Below are 17624 nucleotides of genomic sequence, written 5' to 3' on the forward strand. Positions count from 1 at the left end.
GTGGAAGATGGTTCTTGAGTCAATGCATTTCTCTTGGCCTCCAGCAGTGAGTCACTGATCTATAACCAACACTGTTGATATGATTCCTATTTTTGTCCATGTGTGTACCTATGGCAATTGACTACCTTTTATTGCTATTTGCTACTGCTGCTTCTTAATTTTGTCTTATACATGATCTCTTATGGTCATTGAAATATTACTATACCTCTGTTAGTCACTATTAGCTACACCATCCACTTGCTCAATCAGCCTGAGTTTCCCAATATACTTCATTAAAAGCAAGACTTTCTTTGCCCAAATTTATCGTATCATGTATCATGCAAGTGTTCTTATGGAGATAAGATATCTATTCCTGGTCCAAACAGCTTAAGTCATATGACATGACCACATGGCAAAATAAATGAAAATACTATGAAATGATGGCTGTGGATGAGACTGTGTTGATTAGGTTGGGGTGTTGCCAGTCAGGCACTAAAGTTGGCACTAATCCAATCATTATCTGCTTCCTAAAAACCCTTCTATATATATTTTTTTTCTTGCATCTCTTGACATTTTTTTTCACATCATTGACACTTTTCTATCTCTGTCTCTGAAGTGAAAGAGAAGAGACACTTTCCTTTCTGAAAAATTTCCTCCCAATTTCCTTATTGAATAGGTGCCTTAAGGTTTTATCCTTGGATGTACATTTTATTCCCTTTGATTTTTCTCAAGACATAATAATTCTTATGAAGTCAGTTATAACATCTTTCATATAGTTCTTGAGTCTATAGTTTTAGCTTTAACTACTCTCTGAAATGCCAAATCTTCCTTTCCAATCACTGATTCGTTTTCTCTACTTGAACGTCTCCCATGTTTATGTATACTAGTTCTGAAACAAACTTGTTATTCCTGGTAGCCCTTAAATAGAGATCTCACTCTGACACTGATGTTTCCAATAATGGAATGACAATTCGATTAATTACCAAGTTTTATCCTTGAACTACCTCTTTTCTTCATCCCCTACCTTTAGTCAGATGCTAAATACTATGTAGTCTACCTCCATATTATTTCTTTCATCCTTTATCCTGTATTCTCATGCTCACTACTTAGTTCATGCTTTCATTATTACTCCTAACTAGACAAGCATATTCAGTATCTTCCCTGTCTACAGCATCTATTCATCACTGTCACACTAACCTTCCCACAAGAATTTCAGATATATAAGTCCCCATTTCAGTAAAGTCTCAGTGGCAAATAGATGGCACATTCAATTGGGTAATTTTAAGAGAGTTTACTAGAATTTTAAAAGGTGCTAGATGAGTGAAGAGAGAACACAAGGGATAATACCATACCTTGAGGTTCACATCCTGTATTTTTCCTGTCATTATACCTGAAGAAAAGAGAGATAAGGAAGTGGTTGTTGGAACCCAAAGATACAAAGGACTATGTAGAGAGGCCATCTGTCTTTAAGGAGGAAGCCAACCTCACAGGAAGACAATTTAGGAATATAACCTACCTCACTGTCCTTCCACCTTCCAGATATCCTGCCAGTGTTTCCAAATGGGCAAACCCAACTGGAAGCCTAAAGGCAAAGGATCTCATGAATGTGGTCCAGATAGATGTAGAGCAGAGAATGTATCTGAAAGGGCAAGTAGTTCAATTCAATCCTCTTAAATAGCTTTTCATTGCTTACTAAAATAAACAGTGTTTAAAGTGTTGCACTGAATGGCCTAAATCTTTCCTATTAGCTTTATTATATTTTTTGGCCAAATTGAGCTGTAGGAAGTCTCCATATTTTCATATTTCACTATAGTATATGCCTCGTTCTTTATTGAAAACACTGTCTTTCTTCCTTTGACACATCTCTACCACCTGAAAAAAGTACATATGCTTTGAGACTTGCTTTACCATTTCTCATCTATATTTTTTCCTCAATGTTTATATAGTATGGATACATTCAATTTCTGTAAATATGACTCTGTCTTATTTAGACACTTATTCCAGCTTGTACTTGTGGTAGTCAGAATTCTAAGATGGCCCCTAATATCCCTTCTCCCTCCCCAAATGTGCATGCCCTGTGTAATTCCTTAGCTTTTGACTATAAGCAAGAACAGTGAATATGATGGTACATCATTCTTATGATTATACATCTTATATGGGAAAGGGATTTTCTAAATGTATTCAGTCAATTTTGAGTTAATCAAAAGGGATATTATTCTAGGTGGACCTGACTAATAAGATGAACCCTTGAAAGAGATTAGCACCTTTCTTAGGACATTTAAATCATGGGAAATTCTCCTGCCAGCCTTGCAGCCTTGGAGAGGGACACGTAAGAAATGGTGGACATCCTTTAGTAGATGAGAATGGCTTCCTGTTGCCAACTAGCAAGAAAGCAAAAATCTCTGTCTTACAGTCATAAAGAACTGAATTCTACGAATAATCCATGAGCTAGGAATAGGACTAACCCTCCAGTGAGATTGCGGCCCTAGCTGGCCCCTTGCTTTTAGCCTGGTGAGACCCTTAGCAGAGGACCCAGCTAACCTATACCCAGACTCTGGAACAGTGGAAACTATAAGATAACAATTTTTGTTTTAAGTCATTGAGTTTCGGTAACTTATTACACAGCAATGTAAAACTTTATATACTTCAGTTAAGTCTGTATCTGTCTTACTCAAACTTTCAAAGTTATAAACTTCTTGAAAGCTTTAATTATGTTTTAATTCTATAAGATTCTCTATAATTATTTGAATAGGTGACATAAAATATATATAAAGCAACAATAGGAAAAAACCCAAATGTTTGCACATTATATGATATACTCTTATGATAAAACCTACATATTCTCTGAAGCACTAGAAATATATTGTATTGAAATCTTACCTAGAGGAGTTGACCTGTTAAGTGAAGAATGGAAATCTTTGTGTTCAAAGATTAATATTATAGGACTTGTTTTATATAATCAGTGCACAATAGAGGATTAGAGTAGGTTGGATAATGGTTTCCCAAAATGATTTCAAATTATAGATTATTTAAGTCTTATAGGGTGTCCAAATATCACCTTATTCAACTCATTAGCTTTGTACTTGACAAACAATAATACCTCCAGATGACCAAAACCACACTTATAGAATAAGTCAGTAACAGTGTAGGTCTGGATTCAAGCCTTTGCTATACCATACTGAGCAACATTTGCTACCTCTTACTACACCCTGATGAGACTGACTGACCCAAACAGACAGAGGGAGAGCCACAGGTTCCTGAATGGGTTCAAAACACCAGACGATGAAAAAAAAAAAAATTAAGATGAGTTACATCACCTTAAATTTAATAAATTTAATTTCTATTAAAATTTAAAGAAAATTAAAAAAAATTAAGATGTTATTTTCAAGGCCACAAACATTGTCTGGATTGAAACAGAAGAATGAATGATTTTAGAGATGTGAAGGAAGGTCAATTAGTGTTTATTTTGTTTTGTTTATCAGTTTTGTAGCTGAAAATATTTTTTTATTCTAAGCAAAAAGTTCAGGCTTTTAAAGCATAAAAATATTTTTTTTAAGATTTTATTTATTTATTCATAGAGACAGAGAGAGAGGCAGAGACACAGGCAGAGGGAGAAGCAAGCTCCATGCAGGGAGCCCAACATGGGACTCGATCCCGGGTCTCCAGGATCATGCCCTGGGCTGCAGGCGGCGCTAAACCGCTGTGCCACCAGGGTTACCCTAAAACATAAAAATATTAAAAAGCAGTTTTCCATTCAGAAACACCAAATAAAGAACGGTGTTAGATTTGAGAGTATTGCGTGGTCAAAAGAAGATACCTCAAAAATGAACATTGAGACAAGCAGAAGAGATTTGGAAGGAATAGAAGGAGTTAGCACTTCAAAAGATGCATGATTTTAAAGTTAGCATTTCCTTTCTACAAATGGAGTTAGAGAACAGAAGGCAGATGCTGTCTGATTATCTCAGATTCAGCTAAAGGAGGATGTCATTTGTTACTCCAATTTACAGGAACTGCATAAAACAGTCATAACAGGAGCATATTTTCCTTGCCTGCGCCATGTTAATCATCATTACATCTTTTCTGATCACTCCAGAAAGAAAAGTTACAGATGTTAAGGGAATGGGGCAAACATAAAAAAAGAGAACTATGCTCCAGATAGTGTTCTTTTCTGCAGATGAAGTGAAAAGAAATGAAATTTTCTAATTTTGTAAATAAAATGTGAAGCTATATGTATCTTCATGTTAGTCACATTCTAATAAAATAAATAAAAGATGAGATGAATATTCATTTTGACTTCATTTTCTACTTTTTTTTCAGAATACTTAAAGTTTGAGAGAAATGTGAGACAACTTCTTTTGTTTCATCTTGTCTTGGGACTTTTTACTGGAGGGCTCTATTACATTTGGATTCGAATTCACTGCGGTATGTTAGGAAATCATTTTTACATTAACTCAGGGTGATTCAGAAAATCTTGATTATTCAGTTGACTTGAGGAATCAGCTGGATATCAAGGTATCCAGAGCTTTATCTCATGTCACTTAACGTGAAGATAATGCCTTTTCTACTAAAATTTAAAGAAAACTAATATTTTGAACATTTTTACATACACTTTTAAGATTTAAAATGAGTTTCAAAGGTTATTTTCAGGCCTGCTTTTAAAGAAACCTAAGTGGAGGTCTTTAACTTTCACCAGTTAAGAAAACTCAATGTGATGTGAATTACTGCAGGTAATGACACAACTTCCATTACTCTACTTATTTAATTGAAACTCTAATTAAGAAACATGTGCTAATCTTTACTTTGATAGCAACCTAGAAATACTATATACCTACTTAAAATCTACCCCATTTACCACATTAAGATTAGCGGCCCACCTTACTACATTTCTCAAAGGAAGTAACCTCTCTCAAGCTCCCTTCAGCCTCTGACCAAGATGTAGCATATAATACCAGTGGAGACCAGTGGAATTGTGCGAGGCAAGAGGCTCTGGGTCCACTATTGTTTTTATTTAAAGGAATAAATTCTATTTTGTACTCAGAAAAATCTGAGGTTCTTTGTGCACATCTCTTAACATGATATTTTAAGTGCATACACACACAGACAAATAAGAATATTGTTTTTGTTCTTGCTATCATATTACTCCACACTTGTATTGCTATCTTTCAAATAGTATTAAATAAATATTTCTGAATAAATTATAAAAACAGTATATGCACATGGTAAAAAAAAAAAAATCACAACTTTAAATGGTACAGTATGGAACGCCTGGGTGGCTCAGCGGTTGAGCGCCTGCCTTCACCGCAGGGCATGATCCTGAAGTCTCAGGATCGAGTCCCACATCAAGCTCCCTGCATGGATCCTGCTTCCCTCTCTGCCTATGTCTCTGCCTCTCTCTCTCTCTCTCTCTCTGTCTCATCAATAAATAAATAAAACCTTAAAAAAAAAATAAAGGGTACAGTAAAAAGAAAAATAAGAGACTTCCCTCTCATTTCCCATTCTTTACTCTTTACCATCCCCTGAGGTAAGGATTTTAATAACTATCCTAATTATTTCTTATTCTGTTTATCTCTGAAACTCCAAATAAGTTTTCTATTACCTCGTTTCTGAATTAATTTGCTTAAGAATTATTTATTAATTTTTTTGATGATTGAATTCACTGAAAAATCCCTCTCATTCTCATATCTATCATTAGAAGAGACTTTGAAGTCCTAATTAAGGATATGAAACTTTACCATCATGTTTTACTTAGTTTTACTTTTGTTTCTATGCTCTTTTCATATTTTGACATGGAGCAATTCAATTTCCTCTGATATCCCCTCCTGCCTCCATCCACAGTGCTCAGACTACCTGGGTACTTTAGAGAGCTTGCTTTCTGTTACTGCTGCATAATCACCTGCTTAAGAATTAAGACCAGTACTTCTTGGAGACTGTCTCTCTGTTCCTTTGTTTTTCTCTGTGCTTGAGTATGTAGACGACTTCTTAGAAGATATCTGATAACCGGTTTTTGTAAATGAGCTTTCTTCCTTCTCTTGAAGAATTCTAGGGTCATCTCTTCATTCTTGGGTTCGGGAAAATTTACAATTACGTTTCTAGACATATGGGACATTTTTACATTTGTTACATTCGCCCTTAGAGAATTGTTTCAGTGTGAAGATTTTGGGTCCTCTTTCTACTCTTGAAATCAGTGTTAGATATTTTTTTTATTATTATCATTATACTCATAGTAATTATTTTCTAAATATTCTCAAAACAGTTGCTATTTTGTTAGTAATCTTCCTCTAAATTATTTTTTGAATACCCATTAATTAGATTTGAGCATCTTGTATTATTCTTTATGACTTTCATTTATTTTTTATTTTCCTTTCCACTTATTAATCGTGTATTTTAGAATATATCTTCCAATATCATTTGTATTTTGACAATAGTAATTTTAATTCTAAAAGGCTTTTTCTTATTAATGACTTTTGGCTTTTCCTTGAGTATATTAATTGATTTATTGTGCTTTTTAACATTCTCTCTTACCTGCTATGCTCATCATGCAAATGAAAATTCATTCAAACATGAACAGACTTGTAATATGTGAGGCAAACAGTATAATCAGAACTATAATCTGAAATAACATGGCCAGAAACATAATGACTGGCAAACAAATTAGAAAAGCTTTCAAAATTTCACTTCCTGTGCTATAGAGTAGTACATATTTTACCTAACTCTGAACATGTGTGGCAATTATTGTCTCTCTTTTTTGCCAATTATTACAAAGTCAGTCATGTCCTGGTATCAGTCACATATATAGAAAGGTGTCACATTTTCCAGGATTCTAATTCTGCCTCCAAATTTTTACTAATTGGGGCACCTGGGTGTCTCAGTTGATTAAAAGGCCAATTATTGATTTCAGCTCAAGTCATGGTCTCAGGGTGGTGAGATATAGCCCCTCATGGGGCTCTCTGTTGAGTGTGAAGTCTGCTTTAGAATCTCTTTCTTCCTCTCCCCTGCTTTTCCCCCTAGCTTCACTGGAACTTGTGCACACAGAGCGCTCTGTCTCTTTCAAAAACAATTTTTTCTCTAAGTATATCCTATCATTCCTAATCATTATGTATATAAAAATCATGGTATAGAAATACTTTAGTGCCAATATATTAACATAGATATAGTTTGTAATATATTTTCTCCCTAATAATATGACATGTTTATTTCATATTAAAATAAACTCGAATATGCTTTGTTATAGATAAAAAAAAAAAACAGATTTGAATGTGAAAATATTTTCAGGATTCTTTGATAAACATAATTTCCTTATATGCAACCTGATAAAAGATATATTGGTGCACTTCAAAGTCAATTGAAACAGAAAGTAGGGTGGTAATTTATTGTAGTTCACTGATGTGTATCCCAGTGGAAGACAATTCAACCTTTTGTAGAAATTCCAGAAACTAATTTACTACACAGTGTGGGAGTGTTCAAGGAAAGTCTTCAACATTCTCTGCTAACCCTCTAATCCTTGGATTTCCACCAGTGAATAAATTGAGATTTGTTTTAGAGAATTATTATTTTATCTTAAAAGAATTGATTGTGCAAATATTTGCAATTTTCATTTGAAATTCTGAAAATTAGAAATTCTTTCTATCATAGAAAGAAATGAACATCAATTTTTCATTAAAATATTAAAACATTTTCTGTCCAAGTTCCATATTGTAAAACATTACAAAAAATTAAAATAGTTATCCAAGAATAGTAAGCATCTCTCTACTTCATTAATTAACTCAACTAGCATGTGTTAGCATCACAGGATACCTGAAATTCTGGTATTTTTAGAATCAATAGGATCAAGGGAAATTAAAAAGTAATACAGTCCTAGAAAAACATCACAGAAAAGTAACTTACTACATTTAAATAATATAATTTCACATTAAGACTCTCTAAATTGCTTTGGGAACCTATTTCACTAGGGATTATGTTTATTTTCTGTGCTTGTCAAATGGCTATAAACAAAACTTAAATTGTTTTTAACAACCACTAAAAACAAAAAACCTTTTAGTCTTTCAACCAATGTTATATACAATATACATCTATAAATATTATATATATATATATATATATAACATATACTATGTTAAGTATTTGGTCTTCCTTGTAAAAACAATATAAAATGAACAAAAGGAAGAAAAAGTAGGTCTTTCATGATAATCTCTTTTTCAACAAACCTATTAACCATATTGTGTATAGCAATATGCAGATTCTATGGAAATTTCTCAGATAAGCACATTTTCTAGAATTCAAGACTGAGTGTGGGAAATGCACATGTGAACTCACAATTATGCAAGGTAGAATAAAACAAATACATAATTAGTGTACAAAGAGGTACAAAATGTGATGAGGGAGTTATAATACTTTGGATATAAACAAGGAGTTTCAATGGTCTATAAATAAAAAAACAGATATTGGGGTAGATACTACTTAAATAATTACTTATAATCAGACACAATGGTTGGCATGTAATACAACTGGTTTTCCTTCTTTCTATATTTCCCTACCTCCAAAAAAATGACATAAAGATTAGTTAGACTTAAAAAGTAATCATTACAAAAGCAGAATGTAGAAAAAAATGTAAAATAGAAATGTTCACTCAAGCTACAGTATCTATAAGTTGACATCAAATGACAAAAACTGACATCAAGAAATCCAGAGTGGCAAAGACTGCTAGCAGCCTCCCAATGATCCACGCTGTCCTTTTCATAGAGTAGAAATATTTCTGTGAAGTGGCTGTCATTCAGGAACTTCGTTTCCTAACAGTCTGGCATTTTGGTGGGACCATCAGATTATTTCTTGCCAGTTGACTGTGAGCTCAGTAATGCATGTCTTCATTCCTCCTGGGCCTCTGTTGTTTTTGTAGAAGTAGGTGGGCCTTCTCCAACCTTTTTTTTTTTTTTTTCCTTTTAGGATGCAAAGGACCCAAGACTTGTGGCCTTGGTACTACAGGATTGAAAGAATCCTTGCTTAACACTTGGAAAAAAAAAATCTACTTCCAAACAGCAACACTATCAATAAACTATTATATGGGCAAGAAATAAACTATTTGTTATACCTCTAAAATACAGAATTTTCATTGTTATTACAGGGGCTTGTATAATAGTATCCTTATTAGTATCCTAGAATTCCTTTAACATAAACCAAAAATAAAGGAATAATAATTTATGATTGAATATGGTAGAAGTAAACAGAGAGCAGCTATTTTGCAATTTAAATAACAAGATTTACTACCTGGACTTTGGTTTGGCAAACATTTTTTAAAGGGTTAGGTAATAAATATTTAGGATTTGTGAGACAAACAGTCTACGTCACAGCTGCTCCATTCTGCCATTGTAATGCAAAAGCAGCCATAGATAACACATAAAGAGATGGGAGTGGTTGCATTACAATAATACTTATAAAAAATAATCCTGAAGGCCATCGTTTGCAGACCCCTGGCTTAGCTTTGGCACACTTTCTCCACCTGGTGGCAGCAAATTAAATTGCAAGAATAGCTAAATGGTGTAACTAAATTTCAGGAAATAAAATAATTGAAGAATGAAGTACACCTAAAGTCATAAAGCGCACTTGTGCGTAGAGATGTTATTATTATTATTTTTTTTTACCCATACAGCTACTCCGCTATCTCAATGGTTGAAAATCCAGCTCCTGGTTAAAATGTATATAGCACTGATTTCTTTATTTTATAAATACTTATTTTTAAAAATTAAGATAATTCCCAAGAAAAATGGGAATATTCTTTACCTATTTTATGGCATCATTTTTAGCACGTTTAATAATGGAACAACAAAAATGACAGAATTAAAGCTTACTTTTATTATATTAGTTACTATCTGACTCAATGTGTTTAAAATAAGACTAAGATATTGGATATGTGGGTAAAACAAGGTTTCAAAGACTTTCATGATGGTACTTGAATTTTCATTATATTTTATGCATGGTTTCTCTCATTCAAGTAGCTTCACAGAGTTGGATTAACAGTTGTGTCCATAAGTAATAAAAATGAAGGGACTGGATTCATCAGTATGGTAGCACACTGCCAAGCCTCCTGAATCTAGGGAGGCTCTATACTATTCAGAAAGGTTTATAATACTAATCGACTCTGTGCCTTGGAAAAAAGTTTTATTAGTTTTTTAATATCAAAATTAATTTAAAATTTTAAGAATTTGTTTAAAGACAAGTAGTTATTGCTAATGGAAAAGAATATTAATTTGAATATTGTAAAAAAATAAAAGAAAGCTCAGTTTTCCTTTCTTTAGATCAACCAAGCTCCAGATTTTAAATATTTTGTTAATACCCTGTAACTTCACAAAACTTTTGATAAGAAACACAACACTTTTGAAAAATAAAGTTTCTTTTTGAAATCCTCATTAAAATATAAATATGAGAGAGTAAGGAGGTAAAATTTTCTATAAAAATGTTGGTTTGCAACATGTCAATTACTACTGTTCTATCTATCCTTTACTTCCAACCACTGTTTGAATTACTCATGAAGTCACATGTAACTATCTTGATTTAAGTAGATGGACCTTCAGTGAAATCCTCCAAAATTATTGTCTAACGCACTTATTTGAATGTGTGGTCAGGATTTCTTTGTGTGATGTAAAAAGAAAAAAAAAAATGAATCCACAATGTTTGATATCAACAGGAAGACCAGTTTAGTAAAAATAAAAGTTTAGCACCTGAGAGGAATTGTAGATAACATTTAAAATTTAATGGGCTTACTGTATATAGACTTTAACTTATTGGTAATGAGAGCACCATAGAATTTTCAGAATGAAAATAATGTGATGGTTTCAAGTATTTTATTTGTAAATGTATAAGAAATGGATTGAAAAAGAGAAAGACCATATGTAAATATATGTATATAGATGGATGGATGGATGGATAGGTAGATAATGTTCATGACTTTTCCCTAATTAGATTTTTGGTTTTCCTTTAGATTATTTTATACTTCTTTTATATCACCAGATAACACAAGATCTGCTGATATTTTGGGTTCATAGTAGATTTTTAATCAATATGTATTGAACTGGAAGGAATTATATTGTTAAATAAAATGCTTTATTGTTAAATCAAAATATTCTTAAGGAGTTATTTTCCTGATCATGTGCAGAAAACCTGATATTCTCTGTAAAGATGGAATAGAAATTACATAGATGGATGCACACAAAAGCAATATAGAGTATCATACGTTGTTGAACTGAACAATTGAAGGTTTTTATCTAGGATGCTAACACTCATTACATTAACCTCTGTAATTAAAATGACTTCTTTTTATAATACACAATTGAATTTGCTACTAACACTAACATGATCAATATAATGGGTGAAATTTACGTTAATTTGAACATGAAATTACTTGTTTCCTAAGGTTAGGATTAAATTAAGACATCCTCTCCTAATGCTGATTAAATCAATGAAAATAATCACCTGCAAACAAAGTTTAAAAATGCATATGTCCATAGACATCAAATGTGATTCTTTAGTTTTACTTTGTAACATAAGTGGAGATATACATACTTTAGTTTGTCTTATAGCCTGTCTTTTCGGAAAAAAGAATTTTCCACTGGGAAATAATTTTGTATATAGCTGAATTCCTCTTGTGATTTGTGTATTCTTGCCAGGACTTCGGGGAGTGTGATGCGTTGAAAAATAGCACACAGAGGATATTTTAGAGCAATAAAACTATTCTTAACAAAACTGCAATGCTGAATACATGACACCAGTGTTTTGTTTTTTTTAAAGTTCATACCATAAAGAGTAAACTCAAATGTATAAGATTTAAAAAAACAAACAAACAAGAGGTAGGGACATCTAGGTAGCTCAGTCAGCTAAGGTTTCCACTCGATTTCAGCTCAGGTCATGATCTCAGGGTCCTGAGATTGAGCCCCATGGCTCGAGCTCAGTGAGAGACTTTGTTGCTCTCCCTCCCCCTGCTTGCATGTGCTCCCTCTCTCTGAGTTTTTCATAAATAAATAAATAAATAAATAAATACACACACATATATGTACATGTATATTTATATATATATATATATTTAAAGATTTTATTTATTTATTCATGAGAGATACACAGAGAGAGGCAGAGACTCAGGCAGAGGGAGAAACAGGCTCATCTCAAGGAGCTCAAAGTGGGACTCAGTCCCCAGGACTGGGATCACCTCTGAGTCACCCAGGCGTCCCAATAAATAAAATTTTTTAGAAAGGAATCTGTACAAATGTACAAAATAAGGTTACTGAAGGGGAAGAGGATAAAAGGTGTTGAACCAAGTAACTTCGGAAATGAATGGGTATTATAGGATTTCACTCATACATGGAATTTAACAAATAAAATAGATGAACGTTGGGGGAAGAAAAGAGAGGCAAACAGGAAACAGACTCACAATTATAGAGAACAAACTGAGGGTTATTGGAGAGGAGGGTGGTTGGATGGATTAAATGTAAATCATATTGACAGCATGTGGTATAGTACTGTGATAAAAATGACTCTCTACCTCTGTTGTTTTCCAAAAACCTATAACTCGAGTCTATCTATGATAAAACATCTGACAGATCCCAACTGTGTAATATTTTACAAAATATCTGATCGATACTCTTCAAAATTGTCAATGGAAACATTGTCATAGCTAAGGGGAGCTTAAGTAGATGTGACAACTAAATGAGATGCATCCATGGGAACTTGGACCAACAACAAAAAAAGAGCATTAAGTAAAAACCAGAGAAATTTGAATAAATGTGAACTTTGGTTAATAATATTGTTTCACTATTGATTCATTAACCGTGACACAGGTACATACAAAGGTAAAATGTTGATTATAGAGACAATTGGGTGTGGGAAATATAGGAACAAACCTTGCAACTTTTCTTTAAATCTAAAATTATTCTAAAATTATAAGTTTATGTTTAAAAAGGAATTACTTTCACTTAACACATATAAAGTTTTATATCCCATTTAAGCCTAAAAATCACTCTGTTTCAGAATAAATTATAGTGCTTCTCTCAAAGAATTGTTTTAAAGATAAAATAATGCATCATAATGACTATTCTTATTCATAGTGGTAGTCTCAATAGGTAAAACAATTATGTTGATCGATGAAATCAAGCAAATACAATCATCTTCCTCCTTTTCACACATACTGCATACACACACACACACACACACACACACACACATCCACTAGATCATCTTTATTGTTCCCTGGCTATAATGGTAACAGTAAATTCAAAGACTGGCTGGGTCAGGCAAAGAAAAATGATGGAATGGATTCTTTTGAGAAGTTGAGGTTCTGGATTTGGATTCAGAAGGTTAAAAGTGGAGATGTATATTTGATTGATTAGGTAATCTGTGCTTAGGGACTGATAAGAGTCAATACCAAGTAAATGTTAGTGTTTGGTGTTTTTGTATGCTTCATCTGATTTTTATTCAGCATATCCAGTGTTTGCTTTAAAGAATATATGAACTTAGAGTAGTCTGTAAATCTATTTATTAAATGTCTGTTGTGCATTGGACTAAACTATGACTTTTATAAAAATATACATATATACATACATTAATATTTTATACTTGTATAGTTTTTTTAAGACTTTATTTATTTACTCATGAGATACACACAGAGAGAGGCAGAGACACAGGCAGAGGGAGAAGCAGGCTCCATTCAGGGAGCCCGCTGTGGGACTTGATCCCGGATCCTGGGATCAGGCCCGGAGCCAAAGGCAGACGCTCAACTATTGAGCCAACTAGGCATCCCAACACACATAGTTTATATATACATATACACACACATATATGTATAAATAAATACACAAACATGCACATACATACACACACACACACACCATTAACATATCCTTGCTTTGGAATTTGAAATCTAATATGTGAGATAAGAGTACATGCAAATGAAAATAATATAAAAAGAAAAGGAGGTCAATTTATCTAGAGCTCTTTACCAGAAAATGTATCCAACATATTTAGAAATATGTTACAACAATAAGGCCAAGGGATAGGGATCCCTGGGTGGCGCAGCGGTTTGGCGCCTGCCTTTGGCCCAGGGCGCAATCCTGGAGACCCGGGATCGAATCCCACATCCCACATCGGGCTCCCGGTGCGTGGAGACTGCTTCTCCCTCTGCCTGTGTCTCTGCCTCTCTCTCTCTCTCCTCTCTCTCTCTGTGACTATCATAAATAAATAAAAAAATAAAAATTAAAAAAAAAATTAAAAAAAAAAAAAAAAGGCCAAGGGATAGAGATAAGCCAAAATAGAGGGTCTGTAATTTAAAGGCTGAAACCTAAGAGGAAAAGGGGTTAGATAAAAAGGTGTCGAAGTTTTGAGTGATCAACTACTGCTGGACAGGGAAAAAAATGACTCTGATGAAGGAATTATAATAAGGGAAAGTAGTTATAGTGATTACTAGATTTAAGATGTTCAGACAGCAGATGGCATGGGAGTGAGAGATCAGATGAATAGGAGATGCAAGTATCATATTGGCAATTAAAGTTTTGGGTGTGAGACTGTTTTGGATAATGGCAAGATCCAGGGAATATCTATTGTCATTTATGTTTGAACATGGAAGACAAATGGTTGAAGCCAATTTGGTGGGCCAGTTTTGATGACAGCCAAGATGAATGGAGTATCTATACGTACTCTTACCTGGACCAACCTGGTTCATACCTATATCATGACATAATTATCAGTACCACTCCCTTTCTCTCTCAAATTTCACTATTTTGAATATAACTTATATGATCATTTTAACTTTGACCCAATAGGCAAACTCTGTAATGATTAGGTTGAATTGTCAGGAGTTTTTAAAATAAGGGATAAAGGAGAAAAGTGGAAGAAAATTACAAGTTGCTGCTTTGAATGGGAGCTGAACAAGGAGAAGAAGAAACATGAGGGAGGAGGAGTAACAGTTTGGAAGGCATCCAAACTTATTTCCTGTGTCTCCTCAGCAAGGCTGTTTCTGCACCCATCTGGTTTATTCTATGATTTTGGTGCATGCCCTGTACTTCATCATGAACTTTATTTGTGCTGTGCCCCTAAATGAAGTAATTTTTTTCTCTTTTGCTTCCTCAAAACCATTCCCTCAACTGTCCAAAGCTTAGTTCAAAAATGGCCTCAATAAAATACCTTTAAGTAATAGGAATAAATAGTAATCTAAACTCTGTGATTTAAGAAGGATGCAGCATTTAATGTTTATTGATTGTGTCTTGCAGAACGTATACCAGATCCTGGTGAACTTCCAGGAAGTTTAATACTCTCTGGTGACTGTTGAAAACTAAAAAAAAGTCGTCTGGTGAGATATATTTGATATATTTGATATTTGATACTTAGTCTCAAATATCTGTTCAGCTGGGTATTGGGGGTATGTTTAATCCATCCATGTTCACGCAGCAAGAGCTTTATCCTTTAATCAAGGATAGAAATTTTACATGCTGTAGCTAAGTTGCTATGTAGATTCGTGTGCAAACTGTTAGGCTTATAAAGTTTATGGTAAATATGGCCTCTTTTGTGTGTTTCCACATACAAAAACACTAGTGTATGGGTTAATACTTGTACTCTGAGAAAGCTTTATTAAAAAACAATAAAGGTTAAAAAAATAAAGATATTTGGTTGTTGATGTTGGTGTTGTTTCTTTCTTTCTTTTTTTTTTTTTTTTGAGGGTGTGACAAACCCACTCTCTTCACTACTAACTTTTAACTTCTAACTTATTGTTAAAGGCTTTTTTGTCTTTCTTTCTTTTTTTTTTTTTTCATATCATACAATAGGAAGTCAGTTGCCTATAATCACTAAGGCTCAGGAAGATGAAAGTGCCAATGGCCCATGCTGGTTGTTAAACCTTAAAAAAGATATATCTGCGTTTGAGGAAAAGAGATTCGTTAGCCCCTTGTTTCAGTACTAAGATCTGTCAACAAAAATAAGCAATGAAAATACATTTCCTAATTCATTTCAACTATCTCCAAATATAGAATAGTCTACACTATAATATAAATGCAGTCTTATTTCTTTGAAAAAAAATTCCTTAATCTTTGAATCCTTCACTTAGAAAGTCACCTTCATTATTTTAATGATTCATAGATGATTTCTACAAGGGGAATAATCTTAGTTATTTTTATTGGAAGCAAATTTGCTTTTGATAGAAGGTGAAAGTAAATACATAGTCTTCTAGGAAATTAAAATATATTAAATGGAATTACTGTCTTTAATCTCAATGATCTCTCAATTCTATTTTATTATTATCTATTTTATTATTATCTTTTAATTATTATTTTATTATAATTTTTATTTTATAATTATTATTTTATTATAATTTTTATATAAATTTTTATTTATTATTATTTTATTATAATTATCTTTTTATTATTATTATTATCTTTTAAGTTATATATCAGTTGAAACCCAAATATGTGTATTCATTCTTTAGTAGAACTATTTAAATTACGCAAGTGAGATGAGTGACTGGAGAGTTTTGAAGTGAACCAAATGATACATGTGTTAGAATTTTTAAATGAACCTAGATTGGTGTTAAGAATTTACCAGATACTAGATATTTTCTTTCATAACTAGATATTTCTAGTACCTCTTCTGATACTCTAAAAGCTTTTATCATGTGATGTATATATGCATAATGTAATGTAAAATTTAGCTATTCAAACTGTTGAATAAATTGTAAATCAATTAAACTATACCATCTAATCTGTTTCGTTCTTTTTATTTCTATGAATATATGAAATGGCATATGTTTTTGTATGGATACCTTTTTGAACACATAGATGGTTCAAAAACTACAGACAATAATTACTGGCATCCTCAGCTTTTCTTCGTCCCTAATCTAAATTCTTTCAGTATAAGAATTGTTTGACTTTCAGCTTCTCAATGTTATATAATACTATTCACAGCTTTTTCCTAATGAATCATAAACTTTATTATTATCATAAACTTATTTGTTCATATATCTTGGCCTTTGGCCAAATTGCTAATAATGCCAAAATTCTAAATTTAATCTTGATAATCTTGACATTTTAGTAGTCTTGATTTGGAATGGGAATGCAGAAGGCTAATTTCCAGGTTTTATTCCCAGAGAAACCACTGGAAGCTATAAAGTCTAACAAAAGAAGCAAGACATATTTTAAAGAGGTAAAGTCAAGACTGAAAAGCAGGCTTCTCTTAAAGTGCTAGTAGCATATCTTCCTATTCACATGTGGTATCTGCTGTGAAACTGTCAGCTAATTATGTATAGTTAATTGTATTCTTTTTTATTTTTTTTTTAAGATTTTATTTGTTTATTCATGCGAAACAGAGAGAAGGAGAGAGAGGCAGAGACACAGGCAGAGGGAGAAGCAGGCTCCATGCAGGGAGCCCGATGTGGGACTCGATCCTGGGTCTCCAGGACCAGGCCCTGGGCTGAAGGTGGTGCTAAACCCCTGAGCTACCCGGGCTGCCCTCTTTTTGATATTTTGAAGAAGATATTTAAATAAAAAATATCTTGCTCATTAATTTCCCCAATAGAGTTGTTATTGGATATTTGGGATACTTATTTTGAATTTAATGAAACTAAAGTTTCAAATCAGCCTTTAAACATTACTTCAGAATGATGGCAGACCTTGTGAAATACT

The 17624-nt window shown here is 33.0% G+C and overlaps 1 long non-coding RNA gene across 2 annotated transcripts in view; it reads left to right on the top strand.

The window, feature by feature from the left end:
• The window catches only part of LOC144302246 (uncharacterized), a 200871-nt gene that overhangs the window by 130626 nt on the left and 52621 nt on the right, over positions 1-17624 (top strand). Inside the window, exons 3-4 of one of the 2 annotated variants that reach the window (XR_013369080.1) lie at positions 4297-4401; positions 15225-15304. This is a non-coding gene — a long non-coding RNA (uncharacterized LOC144302246). Of the gene's footprint in view, positions 1-4296; positions 4402-15224; positions 15593-17624 lie in introns of those variants that run through there. The other variant, XR_013369079.1, reaches the window with a different exon arrangement.

Source organism: Canis aureus, chromosome 31 (assembly GCF_053574225.1).
Source record: "Canis aureus isolate CA01 chromosome 31, VMU_Caureus_v.1.0, whole genome shotgun sequence".
NCBI classification, from domain to species: Eukaryota; Metazoa; Chordata; class Mammalia; order Carnivora; family Canidae; genus Canis; species Canis aureus.